At 38.9% G+C, this 15,592-nt stretch overlaps 1 long non-coding RNA gene and 1 other non-coding gene across 3 annotated transcripts in view; one reads left to right on the top strand and one right to left on the bottom strand.

Annotated features, from left to right (window-relative positions):
* Positions 1 to 10,695: 10,695 nt before the first annotated feature.
* LOC140606403 (uncharacterized) overlaps positions 10,696 to 15,592 on the bottom strand; it is a 52,203-nt gene continuing 47,306 nt past the window's right edge. Inside the window, exon 5 of one of the 2 annotated variants that reach the window (XR_012008722.1) lies at positions 10,696 to 11,692. This is a non-coding gene — a long non-coding RNA (uncharacterized lncRNA). The remainder of the gene's footprint in view (positions 11,693 to 15,592) is intronic. The other variant, XR_012008721.1, reaches the window with a different exon arrangement.
* LOC140607665 (small nucleolar RNA U13) lies at positions 11,597 to 11,698 on the top strand. Its single transcript, XR_012009625.1, has one exon. It is a non-coding gene; the product is annotated as a small nucleolar RNA U13 (small nucleolar RNA).

Raw genomic sequence — 15,592 nt, 5'->3', positions numbered from 1 at the left:
CAGATCAGCCATTCTTGTGCTTTGCTAGTGATGGTCCAGGATGGCTACTAGAAATCCAGCCTTTACATCCACATTCCAGACAGGAAAAAGGAAAGACAAAAGGACTGCACCTCCCAGCTAATTTAAGTTTACCTCTAAGGGGTCTGTCCCCAAGTACCTCATAACATTTTTGCTTTTATCTAACTGTCCAGAATTTAGTTATGAAGCCATATGATTTTTAAGGGAAGCTGTTCTTTTAGCTGGATATATTGATGCCTCCAATAATATAGGGGTCCTGTTAGCAAGGAAGAAGGAGGGAACATATTTAGGGTGGGCAACTAACTAGTAGTGGCTGCTGTAGTTTGTTGATGTGCAGTGTACTTGCTTACCATAAATCACATTGTCTAGTGAAAATTTTCTTCCTAGGAAGGGAAAAAAATGGAAATTTAGGTGTCATGTATAAGAAATTGACATGAGATTTCAAAGAAAGGTATCATATGTAAGAAAGTGAGATATGAAAGTTCAAAGAAAGTTCACTTACTATTCAGAGTGATCTAGCCAGGTTCAATTTCTTGCTGTAGGCCGTTGAACCCATCAGCAGACCTCTCCAAGCCCAACAATCTCACTGGTAGAATGTGGCAGATACACCTCCCCTCTACAGCAGAGTCATGGTTAGAAAAATTTCTCTTAAAAGCTCTGTGTGTGTGTGTGTGTGTGTGTGTGTGTGTATGAGACATTTGCTAGAAAAACTCAAACTGTTAGTATTCAGTCCTCACAGGCATATTTTATAACTTTAAATTTAGTATTTTGAGATCAGCAAATGGGTAACTGTTACAGTAGAACCTGGCTTATTATATGGATTTATATCTAGAACAAGTTAGGTCTTACCTCTCACAAGAAAAACTACTTACATAAAAAGGCTAATACACCACGATTATAAGGCAGGTACTACTCTTGTCTCCCTTTTCCATCAGGCTATTAATGTTGGGCTCAGTTCCAAGAAGTACCCTCTCTAGAGCTGGGTGAAACTAGGAGCAAGTTGTACTTTGACGCCTTCCTGCCTGTCATTTTGGAATAGGTGAAATCTGGTTAACACTGAGCCTTCAGGGCAGTCTGTACCAGTTGAGAGCTAAGGATGTAAACATCAGAAAGAGCAGGAGGTAGAGAGAGAGATCAGGAGCTACAAAAAGGTCCTATCTCTAAAGGAGCCATTGTTCGGGAGATGGGGCAGGGCAATAAGGGTAAGCAGTGAGAATCATTGTAGTAGTCTAAAGAATAAAGAAAGAGGGAAAGAATTAAGAAAGGGAGGAAAAGGACAAAGAGAGGTTCCCAACTAGGCAAAGGAGTTACAGTGAGCATGTACAGAGCCTCAAATGTCAAGGGAATTGCAGTGGGAGTGGAGCAAGGGCCAAGTAAGTGGTTGTTCCACTGAATATTACTGAGCATCTTCCGTGCTGAAGGCACTGTGCTAAGTGCTGTGGGGAACGTATATAGAAACCAGACATAGACTCTGCCCAAACAGTGCTCATGGTCACCAAACTCTATCAAGGGAGAGGGGGCATGGGCTTAAAGAATGTTGTAAGATTTTTTTTTTAACTTTTTTTTTATTTATGATAGTCATACAGAGAGAGAGAGAGAGGCAGAGACATAGGCAGAGGGAGAAGCAGGCTCCATGCACCGGGAGCCTGACGTGGGATTCGATCCTGGGTCTCCAGGATCGCGCCCTGGGCCAAAGGCAGGCGCCAAACCGCTGCGCCACCCAGGGATCCCTGTTGTAAGATTTAAAGTGATCAATGCTGTAAAAGAAGTGTAAATGACATTCCAGAGATTCAGGGTAAGGAGGATAGTTTAGCTGAAAGAACGGTGAAGGTGAGATGAGGTAGGGAAAGTGGACTGAGCAAGGTTTGAGGAGGACATATCCTTTGAGTTGAGTTGGAACTTGAAGGCTGAGCAAGAGGGATAGGACCCCCCCACACACACACACTTCCCACCACCCTCCCACAACCAGTCCCCTTCCCTCCATAAATGACCTTTACTGTTTGCAACTGAAGTGAAAGAGGAAGGGACACGGTAGCTCTAAAGACCTACTCTGTTGCTGTCCCCTAAAAAGGAAGACTAGAGTTTTTGGCAACAGGAGAGTGGGTATTAAGAGAAATGGGAGCTGTGAAGAAGGTGGGGAAAAGAGGAATGGCAGAATGAGAAAATTTCATTGTCCTTTGGGAACTAGGTGAGCACCCAGGACCTCATAATGTAGAATCTGCTCTGGGGAATAGACTCTGAAGGAAAACACCTGCTCTTTCCCTCAGTCTAGAGTTTCTACTTCTCTCCTAATTTCTCTACCATACCTGGACTTTGCCACGCCTACCTGTTGTCATCATCACAAGGAGATTTAGGGCACACTCCTCTGTGATCTTTCACCCTAATGTAGTGGCTACAGATGTAGCTGGAGAAGGTGGGGTGAATTAGAGAGAGACATAGGTGAGAGAAGAGAGAGAGAAGGGTGATTGTAACAGTTGTCCCTTTATAATAAACCTAGTGGGTTTATTTACAAGATTTTCTTGATTGGTACCTTTGAAATCCTTCCCAAGACAGTAATTTCCTTTAAGGGTAGCAGAATGCACATTCTTCTCAAAGTGCATATGAATAGATTATATGTTAGACCAGAAAACAAGTCTTAACAAATTTAAGTTGAAATCATATCAAGTGTATTTTCTGAGTACAATGGTATGAAACTAGAAATTGATAAAGGGAGAGAAATAGAAAATTTCACAAATATGTGGAAATAAACATGCTCCCAAACAACCACTATGTCACAGAAAAAAATCAAAGTGAAATTAAAAACTATCTTGAGACAAATGAAAATGGAAATACAACATACCAAAACTTATGGGATGCAGCAAAGGCAGTTCTAAGAGAGAAGTTCATAGCAATAAATGCTATGAACATTAGAAAAAAGAAAAAAGAAAGATCTTTTTTTTTTTTTTAATTTTTTTATTTATTTATGATAGTCACACAGAGAGAGAGAGAAGAGGCAGAGACAGGCAGAGGGAGAAGCAGGCTCCATGTACCGGGAGCCCGACGTGGGACTCGATCCCGGGTCTCCAGGATCGCGCCCTGGGCCAAAGGCAGGCGCCAAACCGCTGCGCCACCCAGGGATCCCTGAAAAAAGAAAGATCTTAAGTAAACAATTTACACTCAAGGACCTAGAAAAAGAAGAACAAACTGAGCTCAAAGTTAGCAGAAGGAAGGAAACAATAAAGATTAGAGCAGACATAAATGAAATAAACTAGAAAGATAACAGAAAAGACCAATAAAATGAAGAGTTTTTTTTAAAACATAAACAAAATTGACAAGTCTTTAGCTATACTAAGAAAAAGAAGAGAGGGGGGAACTAAAATAAATAAAATCATAAATGAAAGAGGAAACTTATAGCAGATACCACAGAAATAAAAAGGTTCATAAAAGACGACTAAAAATTAGATGCCAACAAATTGGACAACCTAGAAAAAATGGATAAATTCCTAGAAACATACAATCTGCCAAGACTGAATCATGAAGAAATAAAAAATCTGAACAAATCTATAAAAAGTAAGAAGATCGAAGGAGTAATAAAAAAATCTCCCAACTAAGAAAAGCCCAGAACCAGATGGTTTCACAGGTGAATCTGATCAAATATTTAAAGAAGAATAGCAATCCTTCTCAAACTCTTCCAGAAAAGTAAAGAGGACAAGATGCTTCCAAACTTATTTTGAGACCAGCATTACCTTGATACTAAAGCCAGGCAAGGACACTACAAGAAAAAACATTACAAGCCAATATCTCTGATAAACAAAGATGTAAAAATCCACAACAAAATACTAGTAGACCAAATTCAGTAGCACATTAAAAGGGTCGTCAGACACCGTGATCAAATGGGATTTATCCCTGGGATACAAGGATTATTCAACATATACCAATCAATAAATATAATTCACTACTTTAACAGAATGATAAAAACTATAGGAGGGGTACTTGGCTGGCTCAGTCAGTAGAGTACAAGATCTTGATCTTGCGGCTGTGAGTTCAAGCCCCACGTTGAGAGTAGAGATTACTTAAAAATAAGATCTTTTTAAAAAATCATATGATCTTACCCATAAATGCAGAAAAATGCATTTGACAAAATTCAACATTCATTTATGTTCAAAACTCTCAACAAATTAGATATAGAAGAAACAAGTCTCAACATAATAAAGGCAGTATATGAGAAGTTCACAGCTAACATCATACTCAACAGTTTGCTTCCCCAGCTCTTTCTAAAGAGTTATAAGCATCTGATGTCCCATATTAAATCCCCTCCTGCCTGAAACACCTACTGCAGTTTCTGTTTTCTTACTATCTCCTGATTGATACACTTGATGAAATGGAAGCTTAGAATAGAAGCTATCATAGGAAAACAAATTTGTATTACCTGCATACCTGAATTTGTGATTGAGATATATACATCCTCACTTCATCACAAGCAGCTGAATCACAAATCTTTAATTAATAGCAGTGCATCCTCCTTTGTGTCCCCTCATTGCCATTCTGATTCACTAAGGAGATCCAACCCAATCCTGAAAACCATATCACTCCCAAAAGAGTGGGTCTTAAGAAATTTGCAAGTTTCCATATCCCACATATGACTGTATTTTAGCATGAACAAAATTTTGTTTCATATTTGCCTCATGTCCATTCCATGTTTTCCTTACCTTTGGCCTCTGCTCATTTGCTAAGCCTGGTACCACATTCTTTCCATATTGTTTCATCTATTCTCTTCTGTCCCAAGTCTCCCATACTGTTACTAATCCAACTCCACACACTACTGAACAACTCTCCAATTAACACCAGCCTGCAGTTGCTAGGGGTAAAAAGATAGGAAAGACATTCCTTGCTCCAAGGAGTTTAGAGTATTTTGAGACACTATATGTAATTTCAATCATGATGTGGCTAAAATGTGAATCACCAAATGTACACCCTTTAAGGGAGTCTTACAAAATATAAAATTAGATATGGTGAGACTATAATCCATAGATTTACAACTTGACTGGACTCTTGTATATGAGGTTAATTTAAAGCATGCCCACATGGCTATTAGTGAGCTGTTCTTAATGGAAAGGAGTTACATCAGTTGATTTATTATACAGAGGGCAAGATCCAAGCTGTCACTGCTTTATATCTAAATTTGATTCCTAAAGGGAATGCAGGTGGAAGAATCACTTTTCAGATGAAAGAAGAAATTCCAAAGAAGAACACACAAGATGGAGTCATAAATACTTATGTTAGCTCGAGGCAAGCAGAGTTTATATACCACTCTTTTTGAATATTTATTCATTCCAGGAATGGTTTAAATTAGTACTTTCTTTCAAAGCCCCAAAGGCATTATGCTTTCAACAAAACTAATAATCACTTCCTGATAATACTCACTGACTTACGTATGTTTTTCTTCTTATCTTGTTTGAGAGAAGGAAGTCATAAAACTAAGCATCTGGTTTCAGTATTAGGCTTCAAAGAAAGAGCTACTATCTATGTTATAGAGGACTACTATATTGAAAATCTTTTTACTCTTTTCATTTATCACCTAAATATAGTTGCACATTATAACCTGCAAACCACCCAAATAAGATGAGGCAGCCTTCTGTAAGGGGTGCTCCTTACTTGGTATGCTCACTGAGCCCTGAAATCTTGTTTGCAAAAGTCAGATTGAATCCAATTGGTTCAGGTATTTTTCTTTCACCAAAAAATTCTTTGCTGCATAACACCAGTAAGATATCAAAACGAGGGATCCCTGGGTGGCGCAGCGGTTTGGCGCCTGCCTTTGGCCCAGGGCTCGATCCTGGAGATCCGGGATCGAGTCCCACGTCGGGCTCCCAGTGCATGGAGCCTGCTTCTCCCTCTGCCTGTGTCTCTGCCTCTCTCTCTCTCTCTGTGACTATCATAAATAAATAAAAATAAAAAAAAAGATATCAAAACGATTAACTGAAAATCACTGGGTCTATACAATGGAATGAATTATATGTATTACCAAATGTTCTGCATAATTATGTGTATTAGCCTCTTGATGAAGGTAACAGAAACCAACTTGAAGTAGCTTAAAGCTAACAAGGGAATATATTATGTGGGTAAACCTGAAAGGCAGCCAGGTTTCAGGAAGCAAGTGACATTGGGTACGGGCAAACTGTAAAGATTCTGGCTCTCTTGTATTTTGCGTCTCTCTATACAACTTGATTTTTGTCTGCATAGACCAGGATTTAAGCTATAGAGTTTTATTGTTGTTGTTGCTGCTGTTGTTTTGTTTTAAATTTGGGGAATCATAAAAGCCTCTGGACAAATGCCTTACAAATATGAAAGTCAACTCTACACTCACAAACATATTTAAACTAATGAACATCAGTTTTAAAAACTGAAAAAATGAGGGAGCACCTGGCTGGCTCAGCCAGTAGAACATGTAACCCTTGATCTCAGAGTCATGAGTTCGAACCCCACAATGGGCCGGGAGCCTACTTAAAAAGAGTACATAAATAAATAAAATTCTTAAAAAACTATAGAGGGAGAGGGGTGCCTGGGTGGCATAGTTGGTTAACTGACTGCTTTTGGTTCAGGTCATGAGTCCTGAGATTGAGCCCCATGTTAGGTTCCCTACTCGGCAGGGAGTCGCTTCTCCCTCTGCCCCTCCTGCTGCTTGTGCACACACACACACACACTGTCTCTCTCTCTCTCTCTCTCTCTCTCTCAAATAAATAAATAAAATCTTAAAAAAAAAAACTATAAAAGAAGAGTTTAAGGTTGACATATTAGTAAGTATAGATTTCAACAGGGATACATTTTGAGAGCTTATTCTAATTACCTATGGGAAATTCCCTTTTACTTTTCTAGGAAATTATTAATTTCAGATTGTATTACTATTCAAAGGGCTGAAAAATTATACAGATATCTTTTAAATCATGTCTTCCAATTAATAATGCATTAAACCTGATAAAATGCTTAGCTGATTTACTCCTATGAAAACAATCTTCATTTTTTTGAAGGGAAAATTGCATGTACTGTGTTTAGGAAACACTTTTCTGTACTAAGATAATATAACATGTTGAGATTTTGGGAAGATCAAGTTTATGGGCTTTGATTAGGAGAAGCTTAAAAAGACCTCTATTATAGCATTAAACATACACAATCACCCAAAACAAGTAAAACTCAGTGTTTTGCCAGATAACTCATCCAGTTCAAAAATGTTTTAATGATAATTACAAACTACTGAGGTATGCAGGAAATATAGAAAATAGGATAAAACATTTTAAAATGGGGTGCCTGGGTGGTGCAGTCAGTTAAGCGTCTGACTCTTGGTTTCAGCTCAGGTTCTGATCTCAGGGTTGTGAGATCCAGCCCTGCATGGGGCTCTGAGCTTAACTCTCTCCAGAAGAGGTGTGGGGGGGTGGGGTAACTGAGTGATGAATGTTAAGGAGGACATGTGATATAATGAGCACTTGGGTATTATGTAAGACTGATGAATCACTGACCTCTACCTCTGAAACTAATAATACATTATATATTAATTAATTGAATTTAAATACAATTTTAAGAAATAAGACTCTCTCTCCCTCTTCCTCTGCCCCTCCCTGCCACACCCTGGTGCTTCTCTCTCAAATAAATCTTTTTTATTTTTTTAAGATTTTAAAAATTTATTCATGAGAAACACAGAGAGGGAGGTAGAGGCAGAGACATAGGCATAGGGAGAAGCAGGCTTCTTGCAGGGAGCCTGACGTGGGACTCCCCACAACTCCAGGATCGCATCTGGAGTGGAAGACAGGTGCCCAACCATTGAGCCACACAGGCATCCCAAATAAATAAATCTTTAAAAAATAAAATAAAATTGGGCAAACTGGTGCGTAAAATTTTGGATATGAGAAAATGAATTTATTTTATGATCCCATTACACAAAAAAGAGTACATCAAATTTTTTTCTTGTTACCAACTTAATTATACGACATCAAACATAAAATTAAACTAGTTTTTTTCTTTTTTTTAATATATATTTTTAAATTTTTATTTATTTATGATAGTCACAGAGAGAGAAGGAGAGGCAGAGACACAGGCAGAGGGAGAAGCAGGCTCCATGCACCGGGAGCCCGATGTGGGAATCGATCCTGGGTCTCCAGGATCGCGCCCTAAGCCAAAGGCAGGCGCCAAACCGCTGCGCCACCCAGGGATCCCAACTAGTTTTTTTCTAACGTAGTTATCCTATTAACATATTTTTCCTATATTGAAATTGTTCTTCACTATCTAGAATACAAGGTTAAATATAGCCATACAAATAATGTAAATAGTACACCTCTTATTAGAGCTGTGTGAATAGACTGTTCATTTGGAGAGAACATACAAGAGCAGAAATTTAAAATCCCAAGCCAGTAATGACTTCTATCATTGTCTTCCATTAATTATGTAGGAAGCCTTTTTGTGATTCACTACAAAAATTTGGCAGTTAAACTCTGGCGGCTGATTATATCCCTCAACCATCAGCCAGGAGGATTAAGCAGTGGTTTTTAAATATACATTGTAAAAACCCAGTTAAAATTAGTCCTTTGGCAATTTTATTTTATTTTTATTATGTAACATTTGATGCAAGGAAAAGAATAGAAGTCATATGTGTTAATACAACTATGAAATGAATACTTGTTACCTACCACTGGTCTAAGAATTAGAATGTTACCTTTATTTTTTGCAGCCCCTGCTTCTCTTTGCTCCATTCTTCTGCTACCTCTCTGAAAAGGTAACTACTATCTGGAAGTTTGTGTATTTTCCTGTTGTAGTCTGTTCAGGCTGCTATAACAAAATAGCACAGGTGAGGGCTTACACACAACAGAAATATATCTCCCACTGGAATGGAGACTGGAAGTCCAAATCCGGGGTGCTGGCATGGTCAGCTTCCACATCTGATGAGAGCCCGCTTTCCAATTCATGCACAGCCATCTCTTCGTGGTAACCTCACATGGCAGGAGGAACTACTTAGGAGCTCTTTTGGCTTCTTTTATAAGGGCACCAATTCCATTCATGAGGGCTCTGGTTTTATGATCTGATCGCAAAGGCCTCACTTCCTCATATCATCTCATTGGGCATTTGGTTTTGACATGTGAATTTTGGGGGTACGAAAGTATTCAGTCTATAGCAATTAGTCTCTTGCTTTTTAAGATCATTTAATCATGCATGCGTGTATTTCTAAGCAATATATTATTTAGTTTTGTTTGTGAACTTTATAAAAATGGTATTCTGTATATAGTGTTCTGCCACCTGCTTTTTTCACTCAGTGTTATGTTTTTAAGATTCATCCTAAGATTATGTCCTAAGATTCATATGTTGTTGCATATGGCTGAAGCAGTGTTTTATGACCTACTTTTCCACTCATTCTTGCATTTCTAAGCTACATCCTTTTTGCTGTATATCTGTAGGACCTTGGGCTTTCCCTCTCAGCCAGAATTTCCTTACATTAAGATAGAAATAATAATGATAACTACTGCTGAGAGTTGTTGTGAACACCAATAAATTATTGTTATATTCCTTTTTTTAAAAAGAAAAATAGTCTTCTGGTAGCTTTTTGTTTGTTCTTTGTAGGTGCCCTGGCTTTTTTTCTCTGGGATTTTTAAGGTCTTCGTTTCTTGGTATTGTGCCATTTCATCACAATATGTCTTGGTGTGGATTTTTCTTTATTTATCATGCTTGAAATATGCTGTGCTTTCTCTATCTGTGGATTTATCTTTAGTCAGTTTAGGAAAATTCTTGGCCATTATCTCGTTCAATATTGGCTTTCTCTTATTTTCTCTATTCCTTACTTCTAGAACTCTGATTAGACATGTTAAACTTTGTTTTACCTTCCATCTCTTTTAGCCCTTCTTTCATATTTCCCATCTGTTATACTCTGTGCTGCACTCTGGGTGATTTCTTCAGATATAACCTCCAGGTCACTAAACCTGTCTTCAGCTGTTTTTATTGTTTTTAATAGATTTACTGAGTTGTTAATTTCAAAATCTATAGCTATTAGGCCAAAAAGTAATATTTGGTTCTTTTTTTTAAGGACTTTATTTATTTATGAGAGAGAGAGAGAGAGGCACAGACACAGGCAGAGGTTTGTGTACTCTAGGCTGTAGGCTCCATGCAGGTAGCCTGACATGGGACTTGATCCCGGGTCTCCAGGATCACGCCCTGGGCTGAAGGTGGTGCTAAACTGCTGAGCCACCTGGGCTGCCCATATTTGGTTCTTTTACTAATTTTCTGGTCTCTTGTTCTAAATCTATTTCATTCCATGTTTGATTTTTAAAAATGGTTCATAAAAGGTTATTTAATTACCTGTAAATGACAATTCCAATTCTAGTTCTTCAATTCTTATAAATTGTTGTTTGTTGTTTCTGTTGGCCTTAACTCATGGTGGTTTATGTGTTGGTGATTTTTTTAAATTGTGAGCTTATATTTTCTTGATCTTAATATATCAAAATCCCAGGGATTTAACTGGGCGTTGCTTTACTCTAGAGAGTACTTGCATTTGTTTCTGAGAGGAGGTCTGAGATGCAACTGATCATGTATCTCTGAAGCTCCTCTTGCAGAACCAGGCTCAAAACAGGAAGGAATCTCAGGTTCAATTTCCACACTGTGCAGTGTGCCTCCAAGCTCAGTCTCCTTGTTCTGAGCCGATACTAGCGTTTGCCCACGACAGCTCTGGCTTTTATTTTTGCTTATTGCTCCTGTTCTTGTTTCAGCTCACTTTTCTTTTTTTTTTTTTTTTTTGACCCCTTTCATCAAAACCCAGCAAAAGTTTATTTTATTTATTTATTTTTTATTGAAGTTCAATTTGCCAACACATAGCATATTACCCAGTGCTCATCCCATCAAGTACCCTCCTCAGTGCCCATCACCCAGTTACCCCATCCTCCCACCCGCCTCCCTTCCACTACCCTTTGTTCATTTCCCAGAGTTAGGAGTCTCTCATGTTTTGTCACCCTCTCTGATTTTTCCCACTCATTTTCCCTCCTTTCCCTTATAATTCCTTTCACTATTTCTTATAATCCCCGTGTAAGTGAAACCATATGATGATTGTCCTTCTCCGATTGACTTACTTCACTCAGCGTAATACCCTCCAGTTCTATCCAGGTCGAAGCAAATGGTGGGTATTCGTCCTTTCTGATGGCTGAGTGATATTCCATTCCACATCTTTTTTATCCATTCATCTGTCGAAGGACATCAAGGCTCCTTCCACAGTTTGGCTACTGTGGACATTGCTGCTATAAACATTGGGGTGCAGGTGTCCCAGCGTTTCACTACATCTGTAACTTTGGGGTAAATACCCAGTAGTGCAATTCCAGCAAAACTTTAAAGTGCATATTAGTTTTGATTCAAATCAGGATTTAATTATCTCATAGTTAATGGGCCCTCAGGTTATCTAGTTTGCCAGGCTGCCAGAGGAGTTTACACATTTTTAGCCAAGTAACAATTCTTGGATGAAAGTTGTGGAAGATTCTTCCTTTGGTATAATATTAACCTTCTCCTTTCACTGAAGTCCCAGTCACAGAAATTAAGTTCTGTGCGGAAGGAACATCCGATTAGAAGTCACAGATGTGGAATCCTTTTGTAGTTCATGAGCTTGATGATTGGTGTTCATGCCGTCAGGGACATGTGCCTCCCTCAAACCTTGTTATGACCTTGGCACATTACCCAACTGATGTGAAGAAAAAAAAAACATGTCAAAGATATGAATTTATTGTCTATGTTACCTTGGAAAAAATTATTTATCCTAAACTATTTAACCTGTTTCTGTTAATTTTACTATAAAATGGGAATATACTTAGTACCATACCTACCCATAGGTTGAAAGGATAAAATGAGAAACTGTACTAAAAAACACATTTTAATTTGGTAAGATGAGAAACAAAATATAATAATTATGGTAACTAACATTTATTGAATGTTTACTATGGTTGGCAGTTGAGCTATCTATAAAGCTTTCATTGGCTCCTTACTACAACCTTATAGTATGGGACTGATAACGTGATTTAACAGTTAAGAAACCAGTCTCAGAAAGACTAAAAGTGTAAGATGATGATGCCATTATTTAGGATCTCCTTATTTTCATCACAAAATAATACCCAGTTCAGCTATTATGATGAAGAGCAGAGTATTCTTCAAGGTAAGTTAAGTACTACTGTACCTCATTTTCTTAGATTATTTTCTCTCAAATAATGAGAAGTATTTTGTGAGGATGCATGCCCTTCAAGATGCCTGCTATGTTAAAACTTCCATCCTGAAGAAGTGATGTGCTTTTGCTAAAAGCAACTTTAGTTATGAAGATTCCATTGCAATTTGTACAGCTGTGTAATCGAAACTGCTACAAGGCAAGTTAATATATTATTCTACTCACAGAACAGCAGTTTGATTCCTATGACTTCTTGGCACATCTGTTTGGGATATAAATCCTAAGCAGACTGAACAGTCACTTTCTAAATCTTCAAAATGCTTTACTAAGCAAAGTCTTTAGTGTGGTTAAGGGGAGAAAAAAATTAATAGACTCCCAAGTGAGTGGAGTAGTTTAGCTCAATGCAGAGTGTTTAGGGCAGGTGCAGGTGGGACTGGGAACTTTGAGCTAGAGGGTAGCACGCAAGCCTACAAACACCAGAAGGTGAACTCTCTTGCCAACTTGAGATAATTAGAGAGGGTCTTTAGGGAATGGATCTTTGTAGCGTGTTTAATTTTTTTTTTTTTTTTTTTTTTTTTTTTACTGGCAGGAATTCAAATTACATTTAAGTAGGCTTGATTAGAGATGCCAATTATTACTGGCCTTCTCACATCCCCTTCTAGTAAAATCCCTACCCATTGATCATACTGAGTGCACAGTAGGCCACATGACCATGACCACAGCTGATTGGACATGTGGCCATAAACTATACCCCATGACTTCACCTCCTGTACTTTGGTCTAGAAAGAAAAGCAGAAGTCATATCTTCTCTCTTGGAAACCTGCAATAAGAGATACAAACAAGGGCTAGAGTATTGCTTTTGCAATTGAAAGACGGGTCATTTGAGAAGGCTGGTCCAGAGAGAGAGTGGTTCTGATTCACTGAGAAGCCAAAAAGCCCTGAGAGGTGAAGGAGTGGCTATTCCTCAGTGCCACTGATGTAGTATCAACTTTTCCTGAGGCCTTGGGGTTCAATTTACTCAGGTTTTAGTGCATATATGCTTTTTTCTATAACCCTTCTTTTGACTTGTCTCTGAGTAGTGAGTAACCTGGCTTTAGTATATTGACTCAATCTTTGCAATCAAAATAACCTGGTATGAATCAGATAATTTAACACTAATGCTGCTCCAAGTGTTAATACCTAGACCATCTTCAAAAGTACCCTATTGGTTTCCTGTTTTAATAGGACTCCTGCATTGCCAGTGGCAGAAAACACATCAAACTGAACCAGGAGGAATTTATTGGGAGGACTTAAGTATCTGATGAAACAACCAAGTTTGGAGAAGGACATGGATGCTCCTGAGCCTTGGGAACAAATGGAACCTCTGTCTCAAACCGTTACAACCCTACTTCTAGTTTTCTCAGCTTCTATCTAGTTTTTTATTCTTTTTGCTACAGACTATCTTTGTTTGCATTATAGAAAACATGGCCTCTGAGCATCCCAATTTTCTACAGAGACTGTATGGCCTAGTGATTAGGAAGTATGGGCCACAGGCTGGTTTTGAATTCAAACTTGCCATCAACTAGCAAGGAGATCTTGACCTTTAGGTTTACCCTTGACTTTTATGTAACCAATCTAAGCCTCTATTTCTTCCTCTATAAAATGGAGATTAAAGATAGGTGACTATCTCCCAGCATTGTGAAGATTGAATATGATAATGGGTTGAAGCATTAGCTCAGCATTTGACACTCATTTAAGTTAGTACTTATTATTACTTCCCTGCCAAGTGCAAAACCAGAAAAGGTTTTTCCTTTGAGAGTGTAGATTTTAGTATGTTGATACAGATACATTTATAGGAAAAAGGAAGGGAGGGACTTTGTTGAGTTTATCTATCAGCAAGTTGCAGGAGGTGAATTGCAAGGAACCAGGCAGGGGTAAAGCTTGCCCAGATCTGATAGCTGATTCTGATAGCAGCTCCTTTTAACTGTCACTGGTGGGCACTAACCAGCCTGGGGATGCTCCAGAGGACTTAGCTCCAAAATTCACTGCTGGCCAAAGCACACCCATCCATGGCCACTGGAGGGTGCCAAATATCAAGATGGGGAGCTGGCCCAGGCAACTTAACTGGCCATGGAGTCTCTTCTTGGAGAACAAGCTGAAAGAGGCAAAGGAAAGAAGGCCAATAAAAGAATACAAGTGCCTTATTGGCTTATTGGAAGTGCTATGCCAGGTAGGAGCCCTGGACACCTGGGACAAGTGAAAGTCCAAGAAAACCCAGAGCCTGAGGAAATCTCTACATGGGCTTGGTCTGAGTTGAAGTTTTAAAGGACCATGTCTCAAAGAGAACAGAATGGAGAAGCAGGGAACTGTTAAAACATCCAGACAAGAGAGAAGTTTAAGAATGTAGCTTTGAGTTGAAGAATCTGTATAGAAGTCGGGCAAGACCAAAAGCAAGATAAAGATAGAGCTGAGAGATATGATCCAAGACAAAGCAGAGGACAGGAACCTTTGACAAAGCATCTAGGCTGTCATATGGGAGGGGTCTGCTGAAAGTTTCAAGCCAGTTCAGACTACATTGTAAAATTGCTTCAGTCTTAAAGTAAACTCTACCAATGAATTCAGTCATGCTCCAAGATAATATATATCAAAGTACGGACTTACTTAATATGAAATTATCTAATATATAAAATGTATTTGTCAGTTATTATCTAAAGTACAATTCTTTGAGCACCACCAGAAAACTCATTATGGGAGACATGGCTGGCTCAGATGGTAAAGCATGCAACTCCTGATCTCAGTCATGAGTTCAAGCCCCATGTTGGGCATGGAGCCTACTTAAAAAATTAAAAAAAAAGAAAAGAAAAGAAAAGAAAAGAATTGTTGAATTCACAGGAAAAATTACAGAAAAGAAAAGAAAAAGAGGGGCCCCTGGGCTCAGTTGGTTCAGTGTCTGACTCTTGATTTTGGCTTGGGTCATGATCTCAGGGTTGTGGAATCAAGCCACATGTTGGGCTCCATGCTCAGGATGGAGTCTGCTTGAGGTTCTTTCTCTCCCTCTTCCTTTACCCCTCCCCTTGATCACATGCACTCTCTCTCTCTTTCATTTTTTTTTTTAAGATTTTTTAAATTTATTCATGAGAGACACACAGAGCTGCAGAGACATAGGGAGAGGGAGAAGCAGGCTCCCCACAGGGAGCCTGATGTGGGACTTAATCCCAGGACCTCAGGATCATGTTCTGAGCCAAAGGCAGATGCTCCACCACTGAGTCACCCAGGTGCCCTCTTTCTCTCTTTCAAATAAATAAATAGTCTTTTTTTAAAAAGTGTTTTAAGGGCAGCCCTGGTGGCACAGCGATTTAGTGCCAGGGTGTGATCCTGGAGACCCAGGATCGAGTCCTGAGTGGGGCTCCCTGCATGGAGCCTGCTTCTCCCTCTGCCTGTGTCTCT

Source organism: Canis lupus, chromosome 16, assembly GCF_048164855.1.
Source record: "Canis lupus baileyi chromosome 16, mCanLup2.hap1, whole genome shotgun sequence".
NCBI classification, from domain to species: Eukaryota; Metazoa; Chordata; class Mammalia; order Carnivora; family Canidae; genus Canis; species Canis lupus.
The sequence above is the reverse complement of the archived record's forward strand: the minus strand, read 5'-3'. Positions and strand labels throughout refer to the sequence as shown.